Below are 13756 nucleotides of genomic sequence, written 5' to 3' on the forward strand. Positions count from 1 at the left end.
TGTCGCTTGAAACTAGTAGCAACAAGAGGTTGTGTTTATTCCAAACCTCTCCATCGTAAAGAGAAAATCAATAGAAAACTGTTATCGCTTTCACGGAACTGTTGTTGCTATAACCATGGACATTTTCTCCCTTTGTTTTTATTTTAGGAAAGACAGAATAATATGTAGGGACTGTAACAGGATTGAAATTGGCGATTGACTTCACTTCCTGTTTGTCCAAAACGTGCAGCCACAAGTTATAAGTTCATTCCGAAACTATATCATAGAAATAACGTTCATGTACAGTTTTTGCAATGTGTTGAGCACACCCTCACGGAAATACCTGTTGAACTTGCCTAATTTATATATATATATATATATATATATATATAAAGTGGGGGAAACAAATGTATGTATTCATTTCCCCACCCATTGGTGATGTGAAATACTTTAATGTTCGGCTTTTAACTTACTGACCATTACGCCCCCTGGCATGTAGGGCAGGAACAAAGAACCGCCACTCTTGCTTTGGACCAGTCTCGGAATGGTTCCCCAAGTGTCTTTCAGTTCTTCTTCGGTTATTTTGTACCAGGTGTTCTTTGGCCTTCATCACTCGTGTCAATGTTTGTTTATTTATTAATTTATTAATTCATTTATTCACTTATTTATCTATCCATTTGTCTATTCATTTATAATCTATTCTCTTACTTTATTCATAATACGTAAGAATTATATTTTTTTATCAAATGCGCTTAGAACCGCAGGGAATTATTATTATTATTATTATCATTATTATTATTGTTGTTGTTGTTGTTATAAGCGTGAAATGTGTGAAACAATGTTACCGTGTATTTCGTGTTCACTTATTCTTCGTTTCTCTCCTTGTTGTTACACCCACAAAACAAACCGGTTTAATCAACCAGGAATGAATGGAAAATAAAGAGTGTTCCTTGACACTGATAACTAGCTTCCCACATCCCCTTTATCAATTCTGTCGTTACTCGCTTTTATTTTTTCTTCTTTTTTTTTCTTTTTTTTTTCTTGCTTATTTTTCCACCCTCTACTGTTCGATGCCCCTGGGCATTAGGGTACTAGTCTTTCACACTGAGACTGAAAATTCTGTGGAGTGTACACTAACAGTACAAAGAATAAAGGGAATGACAAAAAGTGAAATTCTGGACGAATCTGGGAAGAAAAATCGCCTTTCGTTATGAACACGTAAGTTTCATCCGTCATGCGATTCGCACATCTTTTAGCTTGTATTTTCGTTTGTGATCGAATACGGATAATTTGGAACAAAAGACCATACTCAGAGGCGATGGAAGAGGGCAGTGAACGGTTCAGGCAGCAGACGCTGTACTGAGGTGACCGTTATACCCTTGGGGAAAAAGTAAGATCGTCCCCCCCCCCCCCACCACTTCCCCCCCTCCCCCCCAGTATGGTGTCTAGAACACGATCGTCCAGACAATCGATGATATTTAGTTATACAAAAGAACTCCAAATAAGTGCTTGAATAGACATAACGAAAATCAACGATCAAACCATCGGTTTTAGAACATAGGTAGCATTGGGTTCAACGACCTATTGGCAAAATGCCCCGTAGGTCATTAATTGTTCAAGGCCTGGACCTTGATTTGATGAAGGTTGCGTTGTTCGAGGGGGTTAGGTCCTATCTTAATAGTAAGACATGACCTACACACTATATATTGCTGTTTGTTGATGATGATTGCCCCGTCTGTGGCGTGTCATACACACATTTTTTACCCACGCTGACCATACCCGGAAGCAGAAGGCATCGGGGCAATGAACGATTCAAGCAGCAAACGTTGTACTGAGATACCATGGGGGAAAAGAGGAAGGTCGGCCAATGTTGGCGATGAAAACACAGCTGTGTACAAGTGCTTGTTTTCTCCTTTCAGTACTGGAAACAACGCTATCGGGTGTGCTGAGCTGCTACCACCACCACCACCCTCCTCCCCCCACACCCCCTCAGCCTCCCTTCACCTCTCTTCACACCACCTCCTCCCTATTTTTGCCTTTCATAGTTAAGTGTTGCTTCTGAAAAAGAAAAAGAAACAATCAGTGCATAACTTACTACATTGCCGTGTGGACATTTTCGGAGAATTGTCCACATGGTGGTTTCGTAGGTTCATTCGTGTGTGGGTGTGCATGTGTGCCTACATGCGTATGTGTATATGTATGTGAGAGACAGACAGACAGACTAGAGAGAGATTTAAGAGAGACCAGAGAGTGAGTTTTATAGAGCAAAAAATAAATAAATAAATAAAATAAAATCTCACCCCCATCACTGAATTATGTGTGGCTGTGTCAAAGAGAGAGTCAGGGATAGTAATCAGTATCAATATCAGTAGCTCAAGGAGGCGTCATTGCGTTCGGTCAAATCCATATACGCTACACCACATCTGCCAAGCAGATGGCTGACCAGCAGCGTAACCCAACGCGCTTAGTCAGGCATTGAGAAAAAAAATCAATTAAAAATAGGGATAGTAAGAGAGGCTGAATAGGCGAAATGGGAACGGCGGCTAGGCGAAACAGAAATAAGAGTCAAACGCTGAAGAAGCCATATAGGGGGCTGCTGGCATGATCAAAGAGTAGGCGAAAATGGATTAGGCGATTTGGACCTGCTCCGTTTTAAACGTTGGAAGGCCCAGAGTTATCCCGAATCTGTGCTACTATATTGTTGCTTATGTTTCAGTTTTGGTTTCCAGAGGACAGCACTTATGTTGCTATGGGTTCCTTTTCAGTGCGCCAAGTGCGTGCCTCACACGGGACCTCGGTTTTGATCGTCTCGTTCGATCGACTATACGCTCAGTTTGATCTTCCCGTCAAACGTGGAACAAAGGGCGAGACAGAGATTTGAACCCAGACCCTACGTCTGGTCACACAATAGTCCCAGCCTCTTCCTAAAATCTCCTCAACCCATTCCCTTCCCTTGATACAGAGTTATGTATGCTTGTAAATGTATTATCATTATTATTGTTGTTGTTTTTGTTTGTAGGTGGTAGCATTACAACAAAAATAAGAGCACAGACGAAGAGAGTATTTATGTCTAACACATTACGGGGGGTACTTCTTGACGTCATGCCTGCTGATGCTCTGCCACGGACCTGAAAGCTGTTTGTTTGTTCCTGATAATGTAGCGTCATTCTAATAGAACGTGCCAGGCAAGGTGTGTGTTTCTTTTCTCGTATTATGTGCTTGATAGGAGGGAAGAGAGAAATAGGCAGACAGACAGAGTAAAAAAAAAAAAAAAAAAAAGGAGGGATATTTAAAAGGAGGGGGGTTTTTGTTGTTGCTGTTGTTGTTGTCTTCCTGTTTTTCAGTACGCTGCATGAAAACTGTTTCTTTTTGTTCCTTATTTTTCTCATTATACGAGAAGACGGCCATACGATGGTCCTAGTCCCTTCCTCAAATCTCTACCCCCCGACCCCCCGTGCACACACACTCCCTTGTCAGCAGATTCTCTCTCTTTTTTTCAAATGTCCTGCAGGGTTTTTGCTGTTTAAACAGCGTTGACACCAACTTGTGTCAGATGATCCACATGATGCAGCAGCGTGGCGGTGTCTACCAGCGGTGTATGGATACAGCAACAGAAAGAAGGGCACAGGAGACAGTCGGCGGCAGTGTTTCTTGACGCCAAGCCGACTCGCTGCCAGCTGATGTTCTCTCTCTGCTCATGAAACCCGTTGGTTTGGTTGTTCCTGGTATCGTCACTCTAATATAATGTGCTTTATGTATTTATCAGAGACAGAAACGCACTGAACGAATTTTATTTAATAAGAGGAGGGGGTTACTTTCCCTTTCTATTTTTTTTTCAGTAGACTACATGAAAAAGCTGTTTCTCTTTTTTTTTTTTTTTTTTTTTAGCCTTGTGAAACAAGAAGATGGACATACAATGGTTCCAGCCCCTTCCTCAAATCTCCTTCCTAACTCCCTTCCACGAAAAAAAATCACTTTTTAAAACGATCCTCTGCTAGGCTTTTTCTGCTCAAACAGTACTGATCCAACTTGTTTGAGATCGTGATGTCCCGAAACAGGCAGCGTTGTGGATAACAGCAGAGGAGACAAGAGAATGGGGTGGGGAGAGGGAGAGGAATCGTGACTCAACCCCGGGAGCAACGCAACATTCACCGAGCCAAGACCCAAACCGTGAACTCCTCCTTCTTCTTCTTTGCGTTCGACAGCTACGCAGTCAGGGTCGAAGTCCGAGGGATGCCGCAAACTCGGACGTCCGGTGAAGATCGGCTGCCGTCCCCCAGAGCTTGGTGTTGAGGTCAGCACCCCCAGGCCAGGACTGCTGCCGCATCTTCTCATACAGGGGGCAGTCTTGGAGAATATGGGATGGGGTCTGGTCAGCCTGGCCGCAATCACATAGGGATGTGGCTGCCACTCCAATCCTCTGCAGGTGTGCTCGGAGGCCGCAGTGTCCTGTGCGAAGGCGGTAGATGGTAGTCTGGTGTCTTCTCTCCAGTGTCCTTAAAAGGGCGTCAGCCAACAAATTGTCAAACTCCACTGTACTGGACGGGAGTTAGCGGGAGTGCTTCTTGACTTTTTTTTTCGTGTATTTTTCTTGTTCGACCAAAAGATTACCATACAATGGTCCGTATGGTCCCAGGTCCTTCCTCAAATCTCCCACAGCCCCACTCCCTTCCCCGAAGGATTTTTTTTTTTTTTTTTCAAATCCCCTGCTGGACATTTGCTGTTCAAACAGCGTTGACACCAACTTGTTTGAGATTGTTCACATGCTGAAACAGCCAGCACAGCACGGCGGCGACCAACAGTCGCGGATGGATACAACAGAAAGAAGGGGACATAATAAGGAGAGAGTCGGCGGGAGTGTTTCTTTACGCCAAGCCGGCTGGCTGCTGGCTTATGCTGTCTGTCTGATGCTGTCTGTCTGCACCTGAAAGCTGTTTGTTTTGTTTGTTCCTGGTAATGTATCGTCACTCCGATATCACGTGCCAGGCAGGGTGAGTGTTTCTGTAGGCGCGTATGTGTTTGTCAAAGAGAGGGAGAAAGGTGGGGGTATAAGGGAGGTGGAAGGAAGGGAGAGATGGAGGCACACACACACACACACACGATTTCGATGTCTCGTGCCAAACCCAAGTGCCTCACATTGGACCGAAGTGATGATGATAATTATTTTGTATAACCACAGAATTTATTGCAATTTGTAGATTCGTATCTTATGCACTTAATGTAAAGTTTACAAGATAATACTGTGACCAAGCGCGCTATGCTTGCTCCAACACTATTCACGCACAAGCCAGAGCAGACGACGTTTTTCCTCCTAACCCTTGCACAGAATATGTGACGTCACTCTGCTTACATCATTTTGTCCTGGCCAGACCACCTGCTGACTGCTCGACCAGTGTTGCGTCGCGATACGTCATTGGCTGAGAGCAAACTTGTGTTTCTGTTCCACAGTATTTAATTAATAGCTCTTTTGTCAGATCAGTAAACTACTAGTATTATATACTGGCAGAATCGTCTTAATTCCATCTTTAAATCTATTCCATTTATGTTTGCCTACGTGAAACTGATTTAACGCTGTAATTTTCAGCGACGAGCTCGTTAAAACTGACCCTGTTCAGGTGACTTAAATTAAGATTATAAGTTCATCTTAAATAATCAACACTTCATTTTACACTCATTATAAAGTAGGCGTTGAGCTCTTTCTTTTGCAACTTATCCGATGCAAATCGGTTCAGTAATCATCTAGAAATCTGTCACTGAACACCATGTAACAAGCACAGTTCTCATCAGATTTCTTCAGATTAGTGACGATCTGGTTTGCAGCCCACGTGATTGTCTTTGTAGTTCGCCTAATTTGTATAAATTGGCCGAGCGGGTGATGAGTGGTCACTTCCACACCCGAGCCAGCCGCGGCCAGCACCTGCTCCCTTTGTCTCTTGCTGTGTAGTGGTCAGTGTCGTTCCCACAACAGCATCTCGCTACGTATGGCTGTAAGTACTATTGTGTAGAACGTGTTGACTTGTGAAAGGTATTCTTCGACACAGTACTTGTGTTCATATAAGTATGTTCAGTTGTTGCTTTGTTCAGTAAATTCTTTGTTTAGTTATGGCTTTGACATGTTAGGCACAGCTCGGTTATGATTGATCTAGAAAATCGCCATGTCGTCATATGTTCGTAGCAGTATTCCATTTGATTCTTTTTACGTCAGTCAATGACGTCTCGGGATACAAGAAAGTCGGCTACAACCCGCTATTGCCGCGGCCCGTTGTTGCCGCGGCCCGCTATTGGCCCGTTGTTGCCGCGGCCCGCTATTGCCGCGGCCAGTTGTTGCCGAAGCCCTTTTTTTCTTTTTGTTGGTCTTTTTTTTAATGTTTTTTTTTTTAATTTCATTATGTACATTAATTTTTATTGACGAGAAAATCTCTTACACAAGGAGAAAGGACGACCCCCAGCGGAAGTTATAATTCGTCAGGAAGGATTTATTCGCTGAACAAGAATAGAAGAGTAAAAGCAAACAAAAGACAAAACATAAGAAAAGTATAGAGAAATGCATAGATCAAATGAAAGTGAAAGTTAGAGGAATTATGACATGAAATGATATTTTTAATTGTGAAACAAAACAACAATCTTGTTTGCATCGTTGTCTTATAAATCAAGAAAATTAATCTGGATTCGTCACATTATGTTCAACACACATTCAGGTGTCATCACATATTAAAAGCCAAAAAACGGTGGGGAGGGACGAAAACAAGGGGGTGGGGGTGGGGGACAAATAAAACTAAAAAAAGAAATAAAACGTTCGTAACGTACCACGCTTTCTCAAGAAGACAATTTTACACAAAAAAAATCAAAAGAAAGTGCACTGACGTGTTGTTGGAACCAAACTACAAAAAGAGATCTTTGCGAGTTGCACTAAAGGTGTTTACAATACTGGTTGTGGCATCAGTGCTTCACAAGCGAAATAATGAACTCACGAAAACACACAAGTGTTGAAAGAAAAACAAATGGGCAAGTCAAAGAAACATTATCACAAGTTTTGATTGATTGTCAAATTTTATGACGTCATAGACACCTCAAATTTGCACATATCACAATGCAATTTACAGACATTTTTGCACGTAAGACGAACTGTCATGTTGACAAAATTGGTAGACATACGTCAGAGAACATTTAAGATAATCGAATTTTTCATATTTATATTTTTAGAAAAATGTTACCTTGAACTTTGTTCAATGTAAAATGTTTTGATTTCTATAGACAGAACCTATCAACCTTTAGTGAAATTTGATATCAATCGGTCGAGTCGATTGCGAGTTATAGCCCTTTAAATTTTCTGTCACGGCAAAATACCATACCTTATTCAAACTGCTGTAGCAAGGTCAAGGTCAAGGTTCAAGATTTCAATGTGAAATCCAAAATCGTTGCGGCAACAACGGGCCGCGGCAATAGCGGGTTAAGGCAACAACAACGGGCCGCGGCAATAGCGGGTTGCGGCAATAGCGGGTTGACCCCAGAAAGTCTGTTCCAGAATGTTCTAGGGGATGACTCATTCTCTCTCATCTGCTGTCACTGAAGGTTAGGTTACTTATCCCCGCTTCAGCGGAGACGATTTAAATGTTGAGCGCAAGCTTAGCTATGCTCATATTTGGCTTTGATGCAACGGATAACTTGTGTAAGTTCATTCTCCACTTAATGGTTAAGCCATGATGGTGCTTCACTTACTCTCTGGTCTATCAGGTTGCCAGTATTATATCTAAGCCACTGATTCTCCAGCTTGTTTACTATTCAGGTATTATCTTACATGCTGATCTCGGTTGTACTGCTACAGTGTGCTCAGTACTCTAAGATGTGTGTAGTATTCTGTTGAGGTGATTACAAGATAGTGTTTGATTAATATCAGTTATTGGTTAAAACCACCTGATATGCATCAGTCTGTTAATTGTAAGTTAGTTATCATGCTCTCTCCTATACGGCTTATTCCCGTATAGTGCTACATGATAAACTGCTTCATTTGAGTCACTTTGACACAGTATGAGCTTTTTGGGTCCAGACCAAGTAATAGTCTTTCCAGCTCAGTTATGCTTTCTCCTATACAGCATATTCCGGTATAGTGCCACATGATGATTGATTCATTTGAGTCGCTTTAAATTTAATACAGCTAAAATAGTTTTCCATGGATTAGGTTGTTTGGTTACTTTACTAATTAAGTATAACCCTAGCCCTTTAGTTGCATGGTCTTGGGGACCAGGTGAAGAATAACAGGCATGTTACTTTTATGAGTTTACTGTGTATGTGTACTTGATAGTGAGTATATTTTATAAATTATATGTTAAGTGTTTTGTGTACTAAGTTTGGGGTTTGATTTCCCATTTGGAGTTGATAGGATGAGTTTGTTGTATTTTGATAATGATGTTGTTATTATTTACTATAAGGTATGTTAGTATTAATGGTACTTGACTAAGGGAGTTGCATATAGTTGTTTTGGGCAAATACCAAACCCAGAGGTAGGCACAGCACTGTGTATGCTCCATGCTACCCACATCCATGAATGACTGACTTCCCACTTATGGTGCTTCCAGTGTTCATGTATTGTAGAATATGGTTTTTGTGTTTCGGTTTGGTTTTGTTTCCCTCCTTTATGCTTTGTTGATGCGGGTACTCTACCAGTCTTGGTCTTTGCCTCATGTATGTTCATTGTTATACGTACATGCAACGTTGACATTGTATTTATGGCTTTTATTTGTTTGTGTCTTGCAGGCACTGTTTTTCCTGTAATAGCTGTAGTAAATAAACAATTGAAAGGGCGTCCGCTTTCATATGCTCCTGCCTGCACGAGAACCTGCTATCTTCTACTGTTCCTCATTCCACTCCAACCATACCATTATCCCCTGTCCTACTTACCCCTATCTCCACTCCACTCCAACCCTACCCTTACCCTGAGTCCATCACAATACTATAAAAAAAAAAAAAGCTGTAATAGTATAAAGGAAAAAAAATGAAACGCCTTGCACCATTTTCGTTAATCTCTCTCTTTCTTTGTCTTTCTCTCTCTCCAAGTAGTCACAAAACTGGCGTGAACGTCATGTATTTAAATTGAGTTAACTCTCTCCATACGAACGGCGAAAGAGACGACGTTAACAGCGTTTCACGCCAATTACCGTCGTCAAAATATTGCAAGCGAAAGGCTCTTATACTGAAGAGGTGAATGTTGACAAAGAATACCACAATTCTGACGACGGAAGCTAAAGGTTGGGTCATTCAGACACCCACTGGACATCTGAAGGGTCTGTGTAGAGGAGAAGAGAGGACTGGCCGTACTGAGTAAGTTAATATCAGAATCGGAAACACAGCTCACGTCTTGTATGCCGTTAAAATCAATCATTTACACGGTCATGCTTTTTTGTGTTAATATCTTTAACTCTTTGGAGAAGTTCGCTCTGGCTTGACACGCACACGAAAACTCAAGCAAGTTGGTGCGCGAAGGCCCACACACGCACCAACGCTCATACTCGACGGCACGCAAGCGCGCGGTGTGATCAGTTTGACAATTGACAATAGCTTCTTTTATCTGTCATGCCAACGGGGTGTGCAGTTACTCCTGATTGAATAGTAAAAAAAATGAACAACGAAGAATCCAAACTACACGACGTCCACATTGTGTTTCTAATCAGAATAAATCAACAAAAAGGTTCGTTGTTAAGAGGAAATCAGATACTCAAGGGAAACACTTACAGGTCGAGTAAAACAGCTTTAGAGATAAATGTCCATTCAAAATATACCTCTAACCCACCGGTAGATACCTTTTCCCTCTTCTTTGTGATTTAAACATCAAACTTTTCCAGTAACACCAGTATACAATAAGCACGTCAGTTAATATGCATATTCACTCAATCATCTTCTGTTGTCTCTATCGTCGTCCTCCTAGTCGTAAAAACAACCTAACGTCTTCTCTGTTTCACGATGAGTTCCGAACACCACTTGATTACTACAACCTTCGTTCCAGCAAACTTATCATCCTCGGAGATTTCAATTTTCATTTTGACAACCAAACTTCCACTGATGTCAAACGCCTATGTCTGTCTCTGTCCAATCATTCTCTCTCTCAGCTCGTTACAGAACCAACACACAGATCTGACCATACGTTGGACTGGCTCATCGCACATGACTCGTATGCCATGGTTGCGTCGGTGACTGTAACTGACAAACTTTCTTCCGACCATTCTGCTGTCATATTCTCGATTAATATTTCAAAACCTACCAGAACCCCAAAAAATCCGTTACTCATCGCAACCTGAAATCCATCGACATTAACACTTTTTCTTCTCAAGCTGCTGAATGCCTTTCCAAAATTTCTTCCCATACCGACGTCTCTACACATTACAACACTGTCCTCCCTCGACTGCTGGATGAACATGCACCCCCCACTACCCGCATGCTCCCTGATAGACCTTCCACTCCATTGTACACACAAGACATTCGACTTGCAAAACGCAAACGTCGTCAATTCGAACGGCGATGGCGATCAACAAAACTGAAATTCTACAATGAAACATTCCGAAAACAAATAAATATAGTCAAACATATTATCTCATCAGCGAAGCCAAACTTCTTTTTTTCTCAAGTTCCCGATGCCCCATCCACCAGATCTCTCTACTCTATCATGTCAAATCTTCTCGATACTGCAAAAAAGACTCCTCTTCCTTCTGCCTACACTTTATCTGAACTCCCCAGTGTCTTCTCCTCTTTCTTATTCGGCAAAGTCCAAAATTTTTCGTACCATCTTAGACCAAATGCCTTTCCGACCTGCTCATCATGATCTTCAATTCAACGGCACTCCTTTCCATTCCTTTAATCCTTGACTGAAACAGAAGTCCATGAAATCCTGAAAGAAATGACAATATAATCCTTTGAGTTCGATCCTATACCAGCCTCGGTCTTTTCTCAGTGTGTCTCACAGCTTCTCCCCACAATCACCAATATTGTCAACTCATCCCTTCTCACTGGAACGTTTCCATCCACTTTGAAAAATGCAGTCGTCCAGCCTCTTCTGAAGAAGCCCAACCTTGACGCAAACATTTTGAAAAACTATCCACCAGTTTCTAATCGTCCATTCCTGTCCAAACTCCTTGAAAAAGCTGTCCTCAAGCTGCTCAACAACCATCTTTGTTTCAACAATCTCATCCACCCATTTCAGTCTGGCTATCGCGCTGACCGCAGCACCGAAACCACTCTCCTCCACATCCTGAATAATCTACTGCTACGTCCGACTCAGGGAAAATTTCCCTTCTTACTCTTCTCGACTTGTCAGCCGCCTTTGGCACGATAAACCATTCAATCCTTCTTTCCAGTCTTCATTTTACATTTGGTATCAACGGCACTGTTCTAAACTGGTTCAAATCTTATCTCACTGATCGATTACAGTCTGTCATTGTTGATAATTTCCAGTCTGAACCTGTTAAACTAGAACATGGAGTCCCACAGGGATCTGTTTTAGGCCCAGTGCTCTTCACAATGTGCAGTGCTCCTCTCGCTGAAATTACCAACCGCCATAATGTCAGTCATCATTCTTATGCTGATGCCACTCAACTCCAGAAGAGTGATACCCCTGAAAAATTGTGGTCGCTCTTACAAGAAACATCCAACTGCTTTCTGGACATACAGAACTGTATGACACTAAATAAGTTACTCTCATTCTCTCTCGCCTTGACTACTGTAACTCTCTATTGTCTGGTTTGCCTGCTTCATCCATTCAGTCCCCTCAGCGCATACAAAACTCTGCTGCCCGACTCGTCCTCAGAAATAAACAATCTGAGCACATCACTCCTCTTTTAAAACATCTCCACTGGCTCCCTGTCTCACACAGAATGAAGTACAAGATCAGCATTCTATGTTAAATGTATTCACAAATCTTCCCCTTCCTATCTCTAAGGCTGCCTTCACCTCTGCACTCCATCTCGGTCTCTGCGATCGGCTTCGGATCCACTGACTGTTTGCGCATTCCCAGATTCAAACACTCGACTACTGGCCGTCGTTCTTTCTCTGTCTCTGGACATTGCAATTGGAGTGAACTTCCTCTTTCGTTTCGTCAGGTCTCCGCACTCAGCTCTTTCAAGTCTGGCCTTTAAACCCACCTCTTCCCAAAATAGCCTCCCTTCCCTGCCTCTTCCTTGCCTTCAGTTTCTCCAGTTTTATAGTTATGCATGCGTGTGAATGATTTGATTTGTCTCTGCACAAGATTCATCGCTATATAAATGTTATTATTATTATTCAGGTTCGCTCATGACAACAATCTTTTCTTTCTTCGGTTGACTGCTTCAGCAATAAACTGCAAGTGACCTATCAATATCAACGTTTTCTGATGAAATTATATTGCTTGAATTATGATTGCTTTGTGTTTCACAGAGCGGGCACATGTCGAATGTTAAACATCATAACTATGCTTAAAAATCAAACAAAAGATATGTCTCCTCTTCTTTACCGTATGTACACAGTTGCATTGATTCCGGCTAACACACACAGAGAGAGAGAGAGAGAGAGAGAGAATCTCGACGTCCTGTCCTGAATAGCATACTAAATATGTATCTGTCGCATCAACGTCCTTCTCCGTCTTCCTGCTCCCCTCCCCCCTCCGCCCCCCCCCCCCCCGCCCCCCCTGCCCCCCACATCCCCTTTTTGTCATTTTCCCCCCTCCCCTCTATCACCACCACCACCACCACAATCACCGCGCCAACCCTGGCCTTGAGGACACGGAAAGGCCCTGTACATCGTCTGGCTAAAGGTTGACACAGCGTGACGGCCTTGACCTATAAAACACAACCTGCTGAACTATATTATATCCTGGCGTTGCGTCAGTGTCTAAATCTGGCTGACGCATGGACGAATAAGTGGACAGGAAGGAGGGGGGCGTGGGGGGGGGGGGGATAGAAGAAGATTTTGGGGGGGGGGGGGGATAAAAGTGGGAATAGAGGTGGGGGGAGGAGGCGTGTGAACCGTGAAGGAAAAGATGGGACGAGGAGAGAAAGGGGGTTGAGGGAGGGAATGAGATGTGAAGGAGACCAGTCATGGTTGTCACACGCAGTAGTCCTCCCTCTCCTTCCCCCTCTGCCCCGTGCGCTTTCCCTCACTCCCACCTACCCCCCTCCCCCTGCCCGCGCTTTTCACATACAGACACAAGAAGGAAAAAAGAGAACACACACACACACACACATGGTGGGCAATAATTTGATGGTTTCATATGAAGATAAGTATAACACTTCTTGTCATACTTTTTTCTCCTCACACGCGCTTAATGTTTGGTTTTTTGTGTGTGTGTGTGTTTTTTTTCTTATTCTTTTTCCTTATATTCATCCTTCTAGAATCGACTAAAATTTCAAAATTGATGAGACAAATTATAATCCGAATACACACAGACACAATCGCGCACGAGCGCACGCTGATGTGTGCTGTGGATTTGCAAGCAAAGCGATTCGGGTCTGAGATCTCGTGCGATTTCACGCGTTTACGCTACACTCCGACCAGCACACATAATCGAATCGAACCGGGCTCAGACAGATCTACCCTGTCATGTTGTGTGATGCGGATGTCATTCCAACTGACGGGGCAGTACTGCAATGTCTGGAATTTCCTTTCCAGCGGCCAGGATTTTTTTTTCTCTTCTAGCTGGTGCAAACAAGGATACATGATCACAGCGACACTTGGTCACATCGACATGACCCCGCAAACAGTGCCACTTAATAAGAGGATGTGTGCGTATACAATTCCGATGAGTGTGACGTCCGCA

Source organism: Babylonia areolata, chromosome 4, assembly GCF_041734735.1.
Source record: "Babylonia areolata isolate BAREFJ2019XMU chromosome 4, ASM4173473v1, whole genome shotgun sequence".
NCBI lineage: Eukaryota > Metazoa > Mollusca > Gastropoda > Neogastropoda > Buccinidae > Babylonia > Babylonia areolata.